Source organism: Scyliorhinus torazame, chromosome 10 (genome assembly GCF_047496885.1).
Source record: "Scyliorhinus torazame isolate Kashiwa2021f chromosome 10, sScyTor2.1, whole genome shotgun sequence".
NCBI classification, from domain to species: Eukaryota; Metazoa; Chordata; class Chondrichthyes; order Carcharhiniformes; family Scyliorhinidae; genus Scyliorhinus; species Scyliorhinus torazame.
In genome coordinates, this window is record NC_092716.1 from 241597983 (window position 1) to 241611029 (window position 13047).

The following is a 13047-nucleotide window of genomic DNA, read 5'->3' on the forward strand; positions in this document are numbered from 1 at the left end:
GGTTCCCTGGGGAGTAGATAATTAAAAGACATTGGCCGGGATTCTCCGATCCCGCGGGCAAGTTCTGACGTCGGCGTCAAAAGCCGCGCAAGCCACTCCGGTGTCAATGGGCCTCCAGGCTCAAGTATTCACCCCTTCCTTGAGGGCTAGTACGGCGCCCGAGTGGTGTCTGCTGCTCTGGCGCTCGAAAGCCAGCGCCCCTCGGCCGGCGCGAGTCCGCGCATGCATGCCATGGCCGGCGCAAGTTCGCGCATGCGCGTGGGTTCCCGTCTCCGCACCGGCCGCCGGGCAATATGGCAGAGCCCTACAGGAGCCCGGCGCGGAGGAACATGGGGCCCCCCATGGAAATAGCCAGCCCGCCAATCGGTAGGCCCCGATTGCGGGCCAGGCCATCGTGGAGGCCCCCCCCTCCGGAGTCGGATCCCCCCACCGGGACGGCCCCCGCAGCCAGAACTCTGAGGTCCTGCCGGGTAGGACCATACGTAACCCATACCGACGGGACTCGGCTGAACTCGGCAGGCACTCGGCACATCAAGGTGCAGAGAATCACCTGGGGGGGGGGGCGTTTTCAACGGCCCCCGGCCGGCACGGCGGCGATCCCGCGGGCACCTGAGAATCGCCGTCGTACAATCGGCGGGCTGGCGTTGGAGCAGCGTGGCTCGATTCCCGCGCCCCATCAGCAAATCTACGACCCGGCAGGGGATATGCGAATCCTGGCCATTAAGCGCGATATACCAGCCGCGTCCCACCGGGATCAAGATGGGATGCGATTGGGAGATCCTGCGAGAGGCCACTTCCAGGATTCCCGATAGTCATTACGCCCCGTGAGATCAATTGAGATCTTGCGAGGTGTCACGATCCAGACCCTGCCCCCATAGGGTGGGATCCAGACTTGCATGGTTAAGTGAACTTACCTGCTTACATAACTATGTGTACGCCAGATTGTACTGGCTCCCATGCTCCACCAGCCTCATCTAGGACACCCCAGCTGGGTACCGTTTAGCACTGGTCTCCACAAATGGGGACCGATGGAAAAGCACTTGGGGGAAGAGTCTCCCAGGTGATTGGAGGCCCCTGGGTTGGCCTTTGGGAAAGGTGGCACCCTGGCACTGCTGCTGCCACCTGATGTTTCCTGAGGAAGTATAGGCGTTGTTGTGCTTTCTTAGTCGTAGCGTCGACGTGGGTGAACCAGGACAGATTTTTGGTGATGTGCACACCTAGGAATTTGAAGCTGTCAACCACCTCCACCTTGGCACCATTGATGCTGACAAGGGTGTATCCGATACTTCACTTCCTAGAGTCAATGACCAACTTCTTTGTTTTGCTGAAGTTGAGGGAGAGATTGTTACAACATGCCACTAGGTTGTCTGTACCCCTCTGTACCATGACGCATTGTTGTTCGAGCTCCAACCCACTACAGTCGTGTCATCTGCAAACTTGTAGATGGACTTGGAGTCAGATTTTGCCACACAATCGTGTGTGTGTAGGGAGTATTGTAAGGGGCTAAGTACGAAGCCTTGCGGGCCCCCGGTATTGAGGAATACCATGGAGGAGGTGTTGTTGTTTATCCTTAATGATTGTGATCTATGGGTCAGGAATTCAAAGATCCAATTGCAGAGGGAGGAGCCAAGTCCTAGGTTTTGGAGTTTGGATATGAGCTAGTCTGGGATTATGGTGTTGAAGGCAGAGTTGTAGTCAATAAATAGGAGTCTGACGTAGACGTCCTTGTTGTTGAGATGCGCGAGGGATGAGTGTAGGGCCAGGGAGATGGCGGCTGCTATGGACCTGTTGTTGTGATGTACAAATTGCAGTGAATCAAGGCATTCTGGGAGTATGGAGTTGAGTGTGTCATGACCAACCTCTTGAAGCTACATAATGATAGACGTCAAGGCCACCAGGTAGGTTGCCTGTTTCTTCTTTGGCACCGGTATGATGGTGGTCTTCCTGAAGCAGATGGGAACCTTGGAACAGAGTAGGGAGAGGTTGAAGATGTTTGCGAACACACTCGCCAGTTGGTCCACGCAGGATCTGACTGCACAGCCTACGGCTGCTTCCTGATGGGTCACTTTCAAGAAGGGAACTGACTTTGGTTTCCTGCTTGAAACAAGCGTAGAATGCATTGAGTTCATCAGGAAGTGGTGCGCTGCTTTTGGAGATTCTACTCGGCCTTGCTTTGTAGCCCATTATGTTGTTTAAGCCTTGCCACAACCGACAAGAGTCTGTGTTGATAATCTATGACTCTAGCTCAGTCTGGTATTGTCTCTTGACATCCCTGATGGCTTTGCAGAGGTTGTACCTGGATTTCTTGTACAGGTCAGGGTCGTCTGTCCTGAACGCCTCAGACCTGGCTTTCAGTAGGGAGCGAATCCCCGATTAAACCACGGTTTCCGGTTAGGGAACATATGTATCACCTTCTTTGATACGCAATCTTCCACACACTTACTGATGAAGTCTGGGACGGTGGTGGCATACTCGTTTAGGTTGCCTGCTGAGTTCTTGAATATGGACCAGTCCACTGATTCAAAGCAGTAGCATAGGAGCTCTTCTGTTGTGTGACCTTCTTAACCTGAGTCTCCTGCTTAAGATTCAGCTTTTTTGCCGAGAGAATGAGCACCGTCCTGTGGTGCGATTTTCTGAAGTGTGGTCGAAGGATGGATCGGTAGGCACCCTTGATTTTTGTGTAGCAGTGATCGAAAATGTTGGCGCCCCTGCTGGGACAGGAGATGTGTTGGTGGAATTTTAGGATGCACATTTCAAGCTGAGTTTTAAGTGTCGTTTGAAAGCTATGTGGGTGATTCTGAAATTGCTAATGCATTTTATACCAACTGGCTGGCATGTGCTAACTCAATGCAGCTGGTGAGGCTGAGTTTTTTTTGGCAAGATAATGTTTCATACATAGCTCCTGGAAAGTTGAACGCAAAATCTTTAACACAGAAGCAACCCTGAAATTAAGCCAAATACCAAGGTCACCCTTTTGAGAACGAAACAGTTTAAGTTCTTTTCTAATTGCACAAACTAACTAGAAGTGTGTTTGTCTACAATTAATTAGTGTGTTGGGTTCTTCATTACAAATATAATGTGCACCAAGGATCTAAGGTCACACAACAAAGGGCCAGACATTCACAGTATTCAATGGTTCAAGTTGGCTGGTCTATGTGGCGAATGGCCACAGTTGGTAGAATGACTTCCAGCAGCATTTTTTATACATACCGACCTAAAAAATGTGTAAAAACTAACAGCTTCGGCCTGATCGATAAATCTTTTTTTAACTGTATTTTGTTACAAACATGTATCAAAATAGGGTACATCGAATAAACACCCCGGGAAACATACTTCCCAACAATCAACTGTACAGATTTTTCCCCGTTTTCACCCTCTCTCCTCCCCCACGACGAACAGCTCCTCAAACACGGTCACAAACATCCCCCACCTTTTCTCAAACCCCCTGCAGAGCCCCTTAACTCATACTTTATCTTCTCTAATCGCAGGAAGTCGTACAGATCGCCCAACAAAGCCACTATCCCCGGTGGCGATGCCGACCGCCACTCCAGTAAAATCCGCCGCCGTGCAATCAGAGAGGCGAAGGCCAAGACATCGGCCTTCCTCCTCTCCATGAGCTCCGGCTTCTCTGAAACCCCAAATATCGCTGCCAAAGTGTCCGGGTCCACCTCCTCCACCACTATCCTGGCTAAGACCGCGAACACTCCCGCCCAGAATCTTCTCAATTTTTCACAACCCCAAAAGATGTGCACGTGATTCGCTGGTCCCTGCCCACACATCTCACACTCATCTGCTACCCCCTGAAATAATCTACTCATTCTCGCCCAAGTCATATGCACCCTGTGCACCACCTTAAACTGTATCAGGCTCATCCTTGCACAAGAGGAGGTCCCGTTTACCCTTCGCAGTGCCTCACTCCGTACTCCCCAATTGATCTTCATTCCCAACTCCGCTTCCCATTTCTCCTTGATCTCCACCACCCGCTCGCCTCCCTGTTCCCCCAGCCACTTGTATTATATCCCCAATTCTTCCCTCCCTTTCCACATCCTGAAGCAGCAGTTGCCCCATCCGGGTGTATCCTGGCAACCTAGGGAACCCCTCCAAACCTTTCGAGCAAAGTCTCTAACCTGCAGATACCTGAACTCACTCCCCCTCGGCAGCTCTACACTCTCCCTTAGCTCCTCCAGACTGGCGAACCCTTCCTCCAAATACAAATCCCTCAGCTTGACCAGCCCACTTCCCTCATCCTCCTGTATACACTATCCATCCCCCTGGCTCAAACCCATGATTCTCGCACAGCGGCGTTAGCACCGACATCCCTTCCACCCTAAAATGCCTCCTCAACTGATTCCATATCTTCACTGTGGACTGCACCACCGGGCTCCTTGAATACCTACTCGGAGCCATTGGCAATGCTGCCATCACCATAGCCCTCAAACTAGACCCCTGACTGATTTATTATGTTGTAGGTGTAACATAAGCGGCTTCCTTGTGGTACACTTGACAAAGGAAGGTTCAGACACGGAGATAGTTTCAACACGTTTATTAAACTATTTACCCTTCTATTACTCGGGTTCGACACTACTGCTAATCCTACGATAGCTACCCAGACTGACTAACCAGTTGCTGCAATCCACGTGGTGGGTGTAATATTGTATCAACCCTGTGTTTCTACTCACTGACTGTCTCCACTGGAAAGAGGCAGATCATGTGTATAGTGTCCTTTATATATGGGTTGGTGTAATGCCCTCTTATGGTTGTGTCACCTCTGTGTGTATCGTGAATGTCCATTGGTCGTGTCCTATCTAACTGATCTATTGGTTGAGTGTGTGTGTGTGATGTTTCTGGTGCTCCCTCCAGTGTCTAGCTAGCCTACATGCATTTACATTTATGCACATCACCACATCCCCCCTTTTTTATATATTACATATTTTCTGCACACTTTGAGAAAATTGAACAAAGAACAGGTAGATAAGGTAAGGTATATACAAGTCATGGGAACAGTGATTAAACAATAAGTCCAAATCATTTGTGTGAGTCCAAAAACCATCAATCATCATGGTCAAATCTCTCTTGGTTATGAACGCCATCAACGTCCCTGTGCCACAGGAACCAAGACGTGGTCAAATCACTTTGCTGTCTGATTTGGAGTCCCTTTCTTTTGTCGATGTTTGTGATGGTGCTGTCGGATGGCATCTTGTAGCTGATAAGGTGTTGACGTTGAAGAGGTACCATCAACAGTATCATTCGAGATGACTTCCGGGTGCGGCGATGACCAGCTAAGTCGCACGTTTCGGCAGCTCCCGGTGGAACGGACTTTTGGGCTCTTAATAGGAGCCCCAACGGCAATTTAAACGGCCAAAAACACTGTGCGGTAAACCAGAAGGGAATCCCCCCCAGACACGCATGGAAAAGGGAGAGGATAGCGGCCGGATTGCGGAGGATCCTCTGGAGCAGCGGCAAGGAAGGCAAGCTCAAAGCAAGATGGCGTCGGAAGGTGGCCGTTTGTTATGGGGCCCGGACCAACAAGAGTTCCTGCGGCGCTGTGTGGAAGAGCTGAAAAAGGAGTTGAAGAAGGAGCTGTTGGCCCCGATATTACAGGCGATTGAAGGGCTAAAGGAGGAGCAGAAGACCCAAGAGCAGGAGCTTCGGGTTGTGAAGGCAAAGGCTGCTGAAAATGAAGACGAAATACAAGGCCTGGTGGTGAAGACAGAGACGCACGAGGCACAGCATAAAAGGTGTGTGGAAAGGCTGGAAGTACTGGAGAATAATTCGAGGAGGAAGAATTTAAGGGTTCTGGGTCTTCCCGAAGGCGCAGAAGGGGCGGACGTCGGGACATATGTGAGCACGATGCTTCACTCGCTAATGGGATCGGAGGCCCCGACGGGCCCTTTGGAGGTGGAGGGAGCTTATCGAGTTTTGGCGCGAAGACCGAGGGCTGGAGAAATACCTCGAGCCATAGTGGTGAGGTTTCACCGCTATAATGACAGAGAGACGGTCCTCAGATGGGCGAAGAAAACTCGGAGCTGTAGGTGGGAGAACGCGGTGATCCGCGTATACCAGGATTGGAGTGCGGAGGTGGCAAGAAGGAGGGCAAGTTTTAATCGGGCTAAGGCGGTGCTTCACAAAAAGAAGTTCCAGTTTGGAATGTTACAACCGGCGAGATTGGGGGTCACACACCAAGGGAAGCACCACTACTTTGAGACGGCAGAAGAGGCGTGGACATTCATTGTGGACGAGAAGCTGGAATAGTTTGGCGAGAGAAAGAACTTTTGGGACAAAGTGGTGGGGTGATTATGTGGGGCGAGGGGGAAAAAAGGGGGGGGGGGATGATTTTTCAATTTGTTAATCTTGCGATCCTGTAACTTTTCTCTCTTCCCCATGTTGGGGGGCGGGGGGGGGAGTATGAGGAACTGTGGGTGCCGGCCATTGGGGCGGGGCCGAGTGGAAAACGCGGGCTTTGTTCCCGCGTTATGGTAATTATGGCGGGAACAGGGACGCAGGAAGGAGGGGGCCTCGCACAGTGGGGGCCGAGGACAAGGGGGGAAGCCGAGGTCAGCCAGAGTTCGCTGACTTCTGGGAGCAATATGGGGGGTGCAACTACGCTAGAAAGGGATCTAGCGGAGGGGGGGGAATGGGGGGGTTAACTGGGTTGCTGCTGCTAAGGAGAAGGGGGAGCTGTTATGGGATGGGGTGGTCGAGGCGGGAGGGCACCGTCGGGGGGATACACGGGTACGTGGGAACTGGGTGAGGAGCTGGGTTAAAAAAGGGGATGACTAGTCGACAAGGGGGATGGTAAAGAGCCCCCCCAACCCGGCTGATCACGTGGAACGTGAGAGGGCTGAACGGGCCGATTAAAAGGGCACGGGTACTCGCACACCTAAAGAAATTAAAGGCAGATGTGGTTATGGTGCAGGAGACGCATCTGAAACTGATAGACCAGGTCAGGCTACGTAAAGGATGGGTGGGGCAGGTGTTTCATTCGGGTTTGGATGCGAAGAACAGAGGGGTGGCTATCTTAGTGGGGAAACGGGTACTGTTTGAGGCAAAGACCATAGTGGCGGATAGTGGGGGTAGATATGTGATGGTGAGTGGCAGATTGCAAGGGGAGGCGGTGGTTCTGGTGAACGTATATGCCCCGAACTGGGATGATGCAAATTTTATGAGGCGTATGTTGGGACGTATCCCGGACCTGGAGGCGGGAAAGTTGGTAATGGGGGGAGACTTCAGTACGGTGCTTGATCCAGGGCTGGACCGATCGAGGTCCAGGACCGGGAGGAGGCCGGCAGCGGCCAGGGTGCTCAAGGACTTCATGGAGCAGATGGGAGGGGTAGACCCCTGGAGATTTAGTAGGCCTAGGAGTAAGGAGTTCTCATTTTTCTCCCATGTCCACAAAGTATACTCACGGATAGACTTTTTTGTCTTGGGAAGGGCACTGATTCCGAAGGTGACAGGGACGGAATATACGGCCATAGCTATTTCGGACCACGCTCCACATTGGGTAGACCTGGAGGTAGGAGAGGAAAAAGAACAGCACCCACTCTGGAGAATGGATATGGGCTTATTGGCGGATGAGGGGGTATGTTTAAGGGTGAGGGGGTGCATCGAAAGGTACTTGGAGCTTAATGACAATGGAGAGGTTCAGGTGGGAGTGGTCGGGGAGGCGTTGAAGGCGGTGGTTAGAGGGGAACTGATATCCATAAGGGCACATAAAGGGAAGCAAGAGGGTAAAGAAAGCGAGCGATTGCTGAAAGAACTTTTGAGGGTGGACAGGCAATATGCGGAGGCACCGGAGGAGGGACTGTACAGGGAAAGACAAAGGCTGCATGTGGAATTTGACCTGCTGACCACGGGTAAGGCAGAGGCACAGTGGAGGAGGGCACAGGGTGTACAGTATGAGTATGGAGAGAAGGTGAGTCGGCTACTGGCCCACCAATTGAGTAAGAGGGGAGCAGCGAGGGAGATAGGTGGGGTGAGAGTTGAGGAGGGAGAGATGGAACGGGGAGCGGAGAGAGTGAAGGCATTTTATGAGAGGTTATATAAGGCTCAGCCCCCGGAAGGGAAGGAGGGAATGATGTGTTTTTTGGATCAGCTGGAATTCCCCAAGGTGGAGGAGCAGGAGAGGGCGGGACTGGGAGCACAGATTGAGATGGAGGAGGTGGTAAAAGGGATTGGGAGCATGCAGGCGGGGAAGGCCCCGGGACCGGACGGATTCCCGGTGGAATTTTACAGGAAGTATATGGACTTACTGGCCCCGCTTTTGACGAGAACCTTTAATGAGGCTAGGGAAAGGGGGCAGCTGCCCCCGACTATGTCGGAGGCAACAATATCGCTCCTTTTGAAGAAGGAAAAAGACCCGCTGCAGTGTGGGTCCTACAGGTCCATTTCCCTTTTAAATGTAGATGCTAAGCTCCTGGCCAAGGTGATGGCGACGAGGATAGAGGACTGTGTCCCGGGGGTGGTCCACGAGGATCAAACTGGGTTCGTTAAGGGGAGACAGCTGAACACGAACATACGGAGGTTGCTAGGGGTAATGATGATGCCCCCACCAGAGGGGGAGGCGGAGATAGTGGTGGCGATGGATGCCGAGAAAGCATTTGACAGAGTGGAGTGGGATTATCTGTGGGAGGTGCTGAGGCGATTTGGTTTTGGAGAAGGGTATATTGGATGGGTACAGCTGCTGTATAGGGCCCCGGTGGCGAGCGTGGCCACGAACAGACAGAGGTCTGATTACTTCCGTCTTCATAGAGGGACGAGGCAGGGGTGTCCCCTGTCTCCATTACTGTTTGCATTGGTGATTGAGCCCCTGGCCATAGCACTGAGGGGCTCCAGGAAGTGGAGGGGAGTGCTCAGGGGAGGAGAAGAACACCGGGTATCCTTGTATGCAGATGATTTATTGCTGTATGTCGCGGACCCAGTGAAGGGGATGCCTCAGATAATGCAGACACTCAGGGAGTTTGGGGAATTTTTGGGGTATAAACTGAATATGGGTAAGAGTGAGTTGTTTGTGGTGCATCCGGGGGAACAGAGCAGGGGAATAGATGACTTACCGCTGAGGAAGGTAACAAGAGATTTCCGGTACTTACGGATTCAGATAGCCAGGAGTTGGGGAACCTTACACCGGCTTAATTTAACAAGATTGGTGGAACAGATGGAGGAGGATTTTAAGAGATGGGACATGGTGCCCCTGTCACTGGTGGGTAGGGTGCAGGCGGTCAAAATGGTAGTCCGCCCGAGATTCCTCTTTGTGTTTCAGTGCCTTCCGGTGATGGTCACGAAGGCTTTTTTCAAGAGAATTGAGAAAAGTGTCATGAGCTTTGTGTGGGCCGGGAAGACCCCGAGAGTGAGGAGGGGGTTCTTGCAGCGTAGCAGGGATAGGGGGGGCTGGCACTGCCGAGCCTAAGTGAATACTACTGGGCCGCCAATATCTCAATGGTGTGTAAGTGGATGGGAGAAGGGGAGGGAGTGGCGTGGAAGAGATTGGAGACGGCATCCTGCAAGGGTACCAGCCTACAAGCAATGGTGACGGCACCGTTGCCGTTCTCCCCGAAGAAATACACCACAAGTCCAGTGGTGGTGGCAACACTAAAAATTTGGGGGCAGTGGAGACGACATAGGGGAAGGACGGGAGCCTCGGTGCGGTCCCCGATAAGAAATAACCATAGGTTTGTCCCGGGGAGAATGGATGGGGGATTTGGAGCATGGCAGAGAGCGGGGGTTGTGCAACTGAGAGATCTGTTCGTAGACGGGACGTTTGCGAGTCTGGGAGCGCTGACGGAAAAATATGGGTTGCCCCAAGGGAATGCATTTCGGTACATGCAACTGAGGGCTTTTGCGAGGCAACAGGTGAGGGAATTCCCGCAGCTCCCGACGCAGGAGGTTCAGGATAGAGTGATCTCAGAGACATGGGTGGGGGATGGTAGGGTGTCGGATATATACAGGGAAATGAGGGACGAGGGGGAGATCATGGTGGATGAGCTGAAGGGGAAATGGGAAGAAGAGCTGGGGGAAGAGATTGAGGAGGGGCTGTGGGCAGATGCCCTACGTAGGGTAAACTCGTCGTCCTCGTGCGCCAGGCTAAGCCTGATACAATTCAAGGTTTTGCACAGGGCGCATATGACCGGAGCAAGGCTCAGTAAATTCTTCGGGGTAGAGGATAGGTGTGGGAGATGCTCGAGAAGCCCAACAAACCACACCCACATGTTTTGGTCGTGTCCGGCACTGCAGGGGTTCTGGGTGGGGGTGGCAAAGGTGCTTTCGAAGGTGGTGGGGGTCCGGGTCGAGCCAGGCTGGGGGTTGGCTATATTCGGGGTTGCAGAAGAGCCGGGAGTGCAGGAGGCGAAAGAGGCTGATGTCTTGGCCTTTGCGTCCCTCGTAGCCCGGCGAAGGATATTGCTTATGTGGAAGGAAGCCAAACCCCCGGGCGTGGAGACCTGGATAAATGACATGGCAGGGTTTATAAAACTAGAACGGATAAAGTTTGCACTAAGGGGTTCGGCTCAAGGGTTCACCAGGCGGTGGCAACCGTTCATTGACTACCTCGCAGAACGATAAAGGAAATGGGAAAGTAGCAGCAGCAACCCAGGGGGGAGGGGGGGAGGGGGGGGGGAGGGCCCAGGCGGGTCCTCAGGGATGTTTGTGTATAGATATTTGTACCAGGTTATGTATACTGGATTGCTCGATTTTATTTTTGGAGAGTTATTATTTTTGATATGGCAGTTGCCATTTAGTTTACATATTATTTATTTATTTGTTAAAATGGCCACTGTTATTTATACTGTTTCATTGTCAAAAAAGGAAAACCTTTGTATTGTTTTGTTTGGCCAAAAAATTTTGAATAAAATATATATATTTTTTTAAAACAGTATCATTCGAGGTCATGGATGTGCCATATGTTGAAGTTGGATAAGACTGTACGTACTGGTTCTGGCCACATGCTGTGCAGGAAGGGTGATCCTGCTGAGAAACGTTGAAGCTTGTCGAATTGGAAACAGAATTGCTGCTTGCATAAATTCCTGGTGATGGTGCGAAATTAGATCCTTGCATCTGATAGAAATATGCCGTCTGGCCAGGCTGGGGTGCAGCAAATCCTGGGCTGTAACTAAGGTATCCAGTCTGTAGTGCAGATTGCCCTGGCAGTAGTCCTCCTTCGGTCTTGATTCCATTAATGGGCAATCCGTAGTGCTGGCCTGTTTGAGAATATTCTGCATAGACTGCTGGCTGCTGCATGCCTGAATACTGGGTTTGTCCAGCATGAGCTGTCATTGGCTGCACTGCTGGTGTGGAAAACATGTGTGGATATAACTGTGGTGAATATTGGTGTATTCCTCTTGGCCTGTAGCTGCTGCTTGTTATTACTGACCCAGTGTGATTGTTAAGTGATCCATCTCCTGTCGTTGTGGCATCTGCTGTCACCCTGAGCGTGCCATCACTGAGGTTGCAGCACTCCCTGTCTGGAGTAAAGTCCGGTTTATGTGAATCAGAGTCGGTGTTTGGTTGCTCCCCATCTGGAGTCTGGTCTGTTTTAACTGAGTCAGTATTAGTTTGTTGACGATCCCCGTCCTGAATCTTAGCAGGTTCGCTGGAGTCAGCTGAGATTTCTTGAAGCTACACGTCTGGAGTCAGAACATGCAGGAATGCATTGACTTGTGGAGAGGTTCGAGCGAATGAGGGTGGAAGTATCGTGGTGTCACCGGAGTCACCAGTGGTCTCACAGTGATCGTCGAGTGCCTCTGTACACACTAGCTGAGGTCTGTCACTTTGCACATCTTGCATGGGAAGTGGGATGCTGTCGTCACTCGTCTCACATACCGTGGGTAGATCCTCAGTAGCTGCTTGTTGTTCACTTGGGTTGGGTAAATTGTCAGAGTCTTCATCTGGTGGCGCAAAAAATGTGGGTGGACTGTCATTGTCTTGCTGTTGTCCTTCATTTGGGCTTGGACTGACATCGTCGCTTTGTTCTTCACTGTAGCATGATGGACCGTCATGGTCGTCCTGCTGTGCACTGGAGCGTGGCAGACTGTCATAGTCTTCTTGCTGTTTACTTCAGCATGGCAGACTTGCATCGTCTGCCGCTAGTTGGTCAGAGGAGGTTGCTAGACCCTCATGGCCTTGTTCCTGCAAGGACTGTGCGTCGGAGTCTTGCATTGCTTCTATCATGGAGTCTGTCCACGAGATCGCTGTGGAGGCTTGTGACACTGGAGACACTTCTTGTTTGTGCAAGGACTGCGGTGTGGAGTCTTGCGTGTCTTCTTTCGTAGAGTTGGGAACCCTGAGCGGTGCATGGACCACGCTCTGTGTGGCAGCAGGCCGCTCTCTGTGGGCTTGTACCGCTCTCTGTCTCTTAATTTCAGGCCGCAGCATAATCCTGCACTCACGAGTTGGGATGTCATATCTGCTGGGCTGGAGATCCTCAAATACGAAGAATTTGTCGTCGGGGTCGTCAATGTGCAACACGTCTAGTTGTGGTTCGGATTTGGTACTGGGGTAGCCTCCCAAGGTGAAAGGTTTGTCCGAGTCGTAGTCTTCTAGGACCATATCATCACTGTTTGCGTCGGAGCTGGCATTGGGCTCGCGAGGTCCAGAGAAAGTGTAAAGGTCGGTTTCGAAGTATTCAAGGTCGGAATCATTGGTTTGGGCATGGTTAACTGCTTGTTGCAGGGTTCTTCGGAGGTTCATTTCATTTCCTGGTTCAATTTGAGGCATTGTGCTGTCTTTCCAGGTGAAGGATGTTTTACTGCTTTAAAAGCTTTTTTCTTTGATTTGAAAATGAAAAATGGAAATCGCTTCTTGTCACGAGTAGGCTTCAATGAAGTTACTGTGAAAAGCCCCTCGTCGCCACATTCCGGCGCCTGTTCGGGGAGGCTGGTACGGGAATTGAACCGTGCTGCTGGCCTGCCTTGGTCTGCTTTAAAAGCCAGCGATTTAGCCCAGTGAGCTAAACCTGCCCCTTAAAGGTGACGTTTCCCCTTTAAATGGGCGTGGTCCGGGGCCTCTGACGTCATGACACACGTGACGTAGCGTGTAGGAAGCGATTGCGCATGCGCA